The following is a 7,500-nucleotide window of genomic DNA, read 5'->3' as shown; positions in this document are numbered from 1 at the left end:
ACTCATCTGGAAAATTGCACTCTCTAAGACATTTATTATACAATATATACAGCACTTCTTTACTATTATCCCAAAGAGCTTTTATAATTTCCGGCCCGAAGCCATCCGATCCAGGAGCCTTTTTATCTTTTAGTTTTCTCAAAGCTCCGACTATTTCCATGTGGCTGATGTCTGGTTCTACGTTACAATTCTGGTATTGTTTATTCATCTGTCTTATTTGCTTATGTACAAGTGATTCGTTTGTAGCATTATCTTCGGGCGCAAATTTCTTTAGCAGCGTTTCGACTGACTCCTTCCATGTTTTGGTCACCTCTCCAGAAGGTAGCATCATCATACCAATATTACACCTCATTTGAGTTTTATCTCGAGCAATCTTATGTAATAGGCCCCAGGGATTTTCATTCCCTTCTGTTTTAACGAAGTTTTTCCACGAGTTGCTCTTCTGATTTCTAATCTCTTTAACATATTTGTTTCTAGCTTCCTTGTATTCATCTGAGAGTCGTTGCAGGCTATCTGAGAGGCCCAATCTACGAGCTCTAGAGAGCTGCCTACCTTTATTTCGAGCGCACTTTCTAAGTTTATTTAGTTCCTCGGTCCACCAGGGAACCGCTTTATTACTGTTCTTCCTGATCGGTATTGACTCCTTACAAACCTCCGTTAATATCTTATTTAAGTTTTTTATAAGTTCCTTTATGCTCCATTTATAGGCACTGTTAATATAATCACTATTTAACTTTTGGCTTATTAGTTGCGAAAATTTGTCCCAATTTGCTGCCTTCATGTTAAAGGCTGCACTTGCAATATGCAATCGCTCCACTCTATCTTGGAATTTCATCTTAAAGGTAATCAAATTATGATCACTTATTGACATCTCTTGTACCTCCCAAGCGGTGACTAGATTTGCCATAGCTTCACTAACCAGTGTAACGTCAATGTTGGATGCATGTCTTGAATTCGAGAAAGTTGTGAGGCTACTAGGTCTGTTTAGAATCTTAAAGTTATTACTTAATATGAATTCTTCCAGAATTCTTCCTCTTTCGTTTGTTTCATTCGAATACCAGGCCAAGGACCTGGCGTTGGCATCCATGCAGATTATCACCCTGGTCGGATCCACTGTTGACAAAACTTTGTCCAGTTCAGATATAAATCCTTCCATCGGCAGTGAGAATTGACAATACAAATTAATTACATAAAATTGATGATACTTTGTTTGAACATGAAAACACATAATGTGTTCCGTATCATATTTCGAAATTTGGAATACCTCTATGTTCTCTGTACATACCGCTGCTCCTACCCAAGGGTAAGTAGCTTTGGGTGTTAAAACGTCAAGAGACGCAGATTTAAATCCTTTAACATGGTTCTTATACGCATATGGCTCTTGCATACAGAGAATATCAAGTTTCCCCGCACTTATGATTTGCCTCAAATCAGCAGTCGCTGCCATAGATCTCTGTAAGTTGATTTGACCGATCTTTAGGTCCAGTTTATTCTATTTCTATATAGATCAATTTGCCGCTGCAGCTCAGGGCAAAGTTTGTTTGTAACACTATGGTTTGTGTCCTTTCTTTTCGTGCGGATACAATTTATACACTGCGGCTTATCCTTTCTAGGACAATCCTTCCTTTCGTGTTCGGTATTGCCACAATTTTCACAGCATTGCTGTTTTGCCTGACAAAATTTTGCTATATGCCCATATCCTTGACATTTATAGCAACGCATAACGTTTAGATATTCCTTTAGCTTATATATCCTCCAGAACATATACACTTTCCTTGACAACATCAGTGCGCCATACTCCTTAGCTGGTAGTTGGACTATCCAATTTACTCTACTCTCATTTTTAGTTTTAAAACAATGACGAAAGTCTATACTCCTTTTCAATTTTTCAGCATACTCGTCGTCTCTAACTTCCAGATTCTTGAAAATCAGATCTTCTTTCAACTCGTCTGCTTTATACTCCTTTTCAACGTCATATATAATTATACTGGGATTAATTTTCTTAGGCTCTGCAGTTTTTAAACCAACTTCCTTAAATTTCGAATTTTTTATAATTTCAATATCACGTTTGTCTTTAACCTCAACCACAACGCCTTTATTTCTCAATTGCCTTACTTGTTTAATTCTTATTTGAGATCTGTTTTTCTTTAGAACTTCTGTTACTTTAGCTTTAATTTCATCATTAGATCTAGGGTCATTTTCATTTTCAGGTTTAATTATCAATACTTCATGCTTCTCTTTTACTGTTTCAGGTTTCAGATGTGCGCCAGCAGGAGCTACTCCGCCAGCTGCCACCTGAGCGTAAGTATTTACTGGCTTGGTACAATGTAATTCCCGTGTGGCTGATAACCTTTCAACTTTCATTATTTCTGCTAGGAGCGCTGCTTCCAAGGACGCCCATTTATCCAAAATGATTTTAACTGCAGCCTTGGTCACTTTATTTGCTTCATTGAACAGAAAAGCCTCCAGTTCCTTCCTCTCGGCCCTTACATTTTCCAGTGACAACCTTTCGGGCTCAACAGTAAAATCAGAATCCTGCTCTTTATCTTTTACCACTTTTCTTCTTTTAACACTTCCACCGGTCTCTTTAATGTCGGAATCCGCAGATCTCACAGAGGAGACAGAGCTAGTTCTACTCAATGATACACACAAAATTCCTTTTTTCCTACTTCTACACTCCTCCTCCACGTCCATCATAGAAAGTTTAGTTTGTTTAGGGTTTATTTGATCACAACTCATAACTGGTCCCACGAGTACGGTGGAAAGGATGTCGACCCGAGCAGAGCCACCATTACCCGAGCAAGGCATAATACTACCGGAGGTCGCCAGGTATCCGGAGTGTGGCAGCTCATGGCTGATGCGCCCACCAGCCACGCACCAGTGCAAGACTGATACGCACCCTCTTCGTCGCGCCATAACTTGGGGTTAGGGATTTTTTATAGAGGTTGTCATCCTCGCGGTCCAGCCGGTTAAGGCGAGACCCCCGTTCCTGTGAAACATGACCACAGGCTTACGGTATACTACGAGCTCGGGCACCCCGGGGTCGCTAAAACCCGTACTGCGGCCGGTTTCAAGCAAACCGCAGCCCCTGGGGGGAGTAGATAGGGACAGAAGGGAATCTCGTTAATCCATTCATGCGCGTCACTAATTAGATGACGAGGCATTTGGCTATTGTAATAGTTTATTTACATATAAATATATATAAACTTATTGTCCATGATACCGCATGGAGACGGTTACAGTGATAATCGATAGAAAAAAGTATTTTAGGTATATAAAGAAAAGACAATACGAAAAAATAAGAAAAGAGTGTAAGGAGCCCGGGATACCAAGCAGTATTACACCTTATAAGACTCGCGACTAATAGAGGATAACTTATATATACCAACTAGCTAATTTTGTACATCTAATATTGTATCCGATCAATATGTTAATATTACATACATACATAGAATGTTAAATCAAGCTCTTATTGTACAACCTATTTGTGCATGTAATTATCCAGGTGCCAGCCAAACAATGAAACAGGTAAGTAATACGCTTTACAAGTATGACCTTTTGGAGCTATTATTAATCTTCATTTTCATTTCCAGGTAACGCCATTGCTGAGGGTACTTTTTCTTGTGGAGCCAGAACAACTCTTCTGTTTGCAGGTAAGTGAATCTCCTCCTAGGTTATTGACGTATTCAGCTAATATTTCTATTTCTTTCCTTCTCTTTTAGCCTTCATCACAGCCCACGGTACCAATCAACGTCAGGAAATAGCTCGAGAGGATGCCATATTAAGTAGAAGATCTTAATGGTAAGAAAACAACGGGAGTATTATTATTAGTCCGATACTTAACCAGATACTGCTTATTTCTTTATTATTTCATATATTTCTTCAGGTGTTTATCTTCTTCTAAAAGGCCAAATATAATGTCTTTGTACCGTAGTCATCTTGTTGAATTTTATAAAATTTAGATAGGAACCCAATAAGATTCTCGTGGTAATTCCCCTCATGTACTGGCGCGTAACTCCAAGTCTTCTAAGTGCTTCAAATGATTTGTATGCCCATATTCCTCTCCAGGAGATGGTTACTGTAGAGACTTCAATATCTGTAGATCGTATATTGAAGTAATCACATACGTACCTGATTACATCGCTATTTTGGCTGTAATATCTTTTCTTTTTCTCGTGTGCCTCATTCAAGTCCCTATAACCCGAAACAACCTGCGTGTCCAGAATTGTGGCCTTGCCATTCTTGTAGAGCACTAAATCCGGTTTTCGGTTGCCTTCAATGGTTGATATTCTCGGTTCTTCTAAAACATCATAACCACAGTTGCTGACCAGTTTCGACAAACCTTTGGTAATTATGTTATGTCGCATTATCCTTCCGCCGTGTGTCCTATGGCATTCTTGTATAACATGTGCGGCAGTTTCTGGCACATTACACCCTGCTCTACACTGAACCTCCTGTGAGAGTCTTCTTATGCCCCTTGTGGTCCTCATTCTTGTAGGTAACGCGTTAATCCTTACCATGTGGTATTTTATCCAGTCTCTTGCTGGTATACTAACCCTCTTGTCTATGACCCAACTAGAAGAGGGAATCACTCTGGAAGTTTCTCTGAGCTCCCATCCGTCCACATGTTTATATAGTTCCGAATTCCATTTTTCATCGTCTTTAGCATGCAACGAGGCCCAACGAAGTCTTCTACTAATGTAATCGGACTCCATTATTACCCTTGCGAACCGTAGTGAAGAATTTTGTAGATTATTAATTCTTTTAGCTATCAAGGCAGGGATCTTCGTATAAAAGGCCATTATGCCTAGTCCACCATCTTTAATTTTAGCATGGAAATATGCAATAGGTACATCCGGTGGCAAATGTAACCATTGTCGCGTGTATTTCCTAATTTCACGGTCAGTTTTTTGAAGAACCCCGTAGTTGACTTTTCCAAGAACCAGCACATGCAACAACCGCGGTAGCAGATATGTTCTGAGTATTACCAATCTCTGCTGTGGCTTTAGCGGTGCTTTAGTAATTCTATCCAAGTAATCCTCAATAGGGAACCTTTGAAAAACCACCCCACGGTAGTTGAATGTTACACCTAGATGTACCCATTTATCCGTTATTTTTAATTGAGGTAGATTAACGTCACCTATTTTAAACTGCGATCGCTCAATAACCTTAACCTTCTTATCTTTTCCAGATGGGACTAGTGAAAGGCATTTACATTTATTGGGAGCCAAATTTAACCCATGCCTCTTCATCTCGTTAGTAATCTCATTTAATAGGGATTGAAGTCCTTCCTTAGTACTCGCCAATAGAACTAAATCGTCAGCAAACGCCAACGCATTCAATATAATTTGATGATATTCAAATCCAATGTTTTTCGATATTTTACTAAGAATCTCATCCATGACTAAATTAAAGATAATTGGAGACAGTGGATCACCCTGTCTCACTCCTTGACCCGGTTTGATAATTTCGGAGCTTACTCCATCGATCTCAAGACTAATTTCAGAGTTTTTATATATATACTTGATATACTCAATTAATTTCTCGGGAAATCCTTTTTTCCGTAATGCATAAAAAATAGAGTATTGCGAGATTGAATCAAATGCTTTCCTTATATCCACGAAAGCTACATGCAACTGTTTCTTTTGCTGACGAGTGATGTCTAGAATCGCTGCTAGTGAGTATATAATTTCCGCGCTTCCATCAGCTCGGATAAAGCCTCGCTGACGTTCATCATTTCGGAATTCCGCACAAATCCTATTGGCTAAGATTTTGTGAAAGTGTCTGATAATCACTGACGCTATTGATATAGGTCTATAATTGCCTGGGTTTTTCCAGTCGCCTGTCTTAGGAATTAGAACCGTGCGCGCTCGAGCCCATGTAGTGGGAACCTTCGCTGAGAATAACAAAATATTCATTACAATACACTTTATCTCAACGCATACTTTATTTATCCAAATCTTCGGAGCCAAACCATCGGCCCCACGTGCCGAGTCGGCAGTGGGTTTAAAATGGATAACTTCTTCATGTGATATCGGGCTTAATAGACTATCCGCAACTCGCTCGGATGTCGTTGGTTCTTCCACAACATTGGTACTGGATTTCTCGAAAATAGGTTTCCAATAATCAACTTGTTCTTGTAATGAAAGATGTTTAGTATTATCGATTTCTCCATCTAATACAATATTAGCTGCTTTAGTCGTGTTAGTTTTCCACATCTGTTGGACTCTAGCATATTCCGTTTTCCTTTTACCTTTGCTTGAAGTTTGACTATTTATATTTCGTGCCATGTTTACTGATTGCTTTTTGTTTGTTGCAGGTGCTCCAAAATTCCTACTAAACCACTCGACGAGGTGCGTGCATGGATCTCTACCTTGCCTGACGTCTTCAACTGCGAAGCCTAAGATATACCTCCCTGGGTCCTCGCAAGAGGAGGACCTCAAAAATCTTAAAGCATCATTCATCCACCTTTGGCTGTCCACGATCGAGGATGAGGGGACTGTATGGTACGTATTGTCTGTATTTGTTCTTCCTGTGTGTATCCGTGGACTGCTATTTGTATTTTGAGGGTTAGATAGATTTTCCCCTAGTGCTGATTGAGTTATTATATTATCCAATTGAATATTGTTCTCCATTTCCTCCTGTATGGTTTGCTTCAGTTGTAATAAAACGGCTTTATATTTTTCAGATTTTCTTAGCGCTTTAATCGATTCCTGTGTTCGAGGCGGATCTAGTTTTACCGTGTTTAGTAAGTATTCATTAATTTTATTTAAAACCGTTGTAGGTGCCCTTGCTTCAGCATCCGCTAGTCTACTGATGTCCTCCGACTGCCATCTAGCTTTTTTCCTATAGATATTAATATTTCTGTTTGTTTCAGATGGATGAGCTGACGCTTTATGGACGCCAAGCCCTCTAAATGATTGGAACCCACGATGGCAATAATCACATTGGAACAGGAGCTGATCGTTTATAACCGATTCAGATGCAACAGATGGTTGAGCCGCTAGAGTGTTCGATTGATTGGAAGGTAAGTATAAGTTATCCTCTTGGGTATTATTAACAGAAACAGTATTAGAAAGATAAGAAGATAATAATAATATAGAAGAAGATCCACTGGATGGTGGCATAGTGATACCCCCATTCTGATTGTTATTGTGTACAATTAAATTCCCAGTGGAAGATGCTCCGTTCAGAGCAAGATGACTGCTTAATTGGATATCACAAGATGGTAAATTGTGGCCGGATTGCTCATAGACGGGATTCAGAAGGGCCCTCGTAGGCACCGGCGGGTTGTCAAGCCCCCCTTCTGAACCTGGTATATAACTATGACCTCCTGGGTTCATTCGCCATAATCAATACTCCGTGCAAGTTCAAACATTTTCTTACTTAATATGGGACACTTGCTCGCATCTATCGCTGAATGACCTGTCTCTGTAAACCCAAATTTGTTACAATTAGCACATTTTAGCTGACTTTTATTACAACAATCGCGCGAGTCAT

This window comes from Osmia lignaria, chromosome 11 (assembly GCF_051020975.1).
Source record: "Osmia lignaria lignaria isolate PbOS001 chromosome 11, iyOsmLign1, whole genome shotgun sequence".
NCBI lineage: Eukaryota > Metazoa > Arthropoda > Insecta > Hymenoptera > Megachilidae > Osmia > Osmia lignaria.
The sequence above is the reverse complement of the archived record's forward strand: the minus strand, read 5'-3'. Positions refer to the sequence as shown.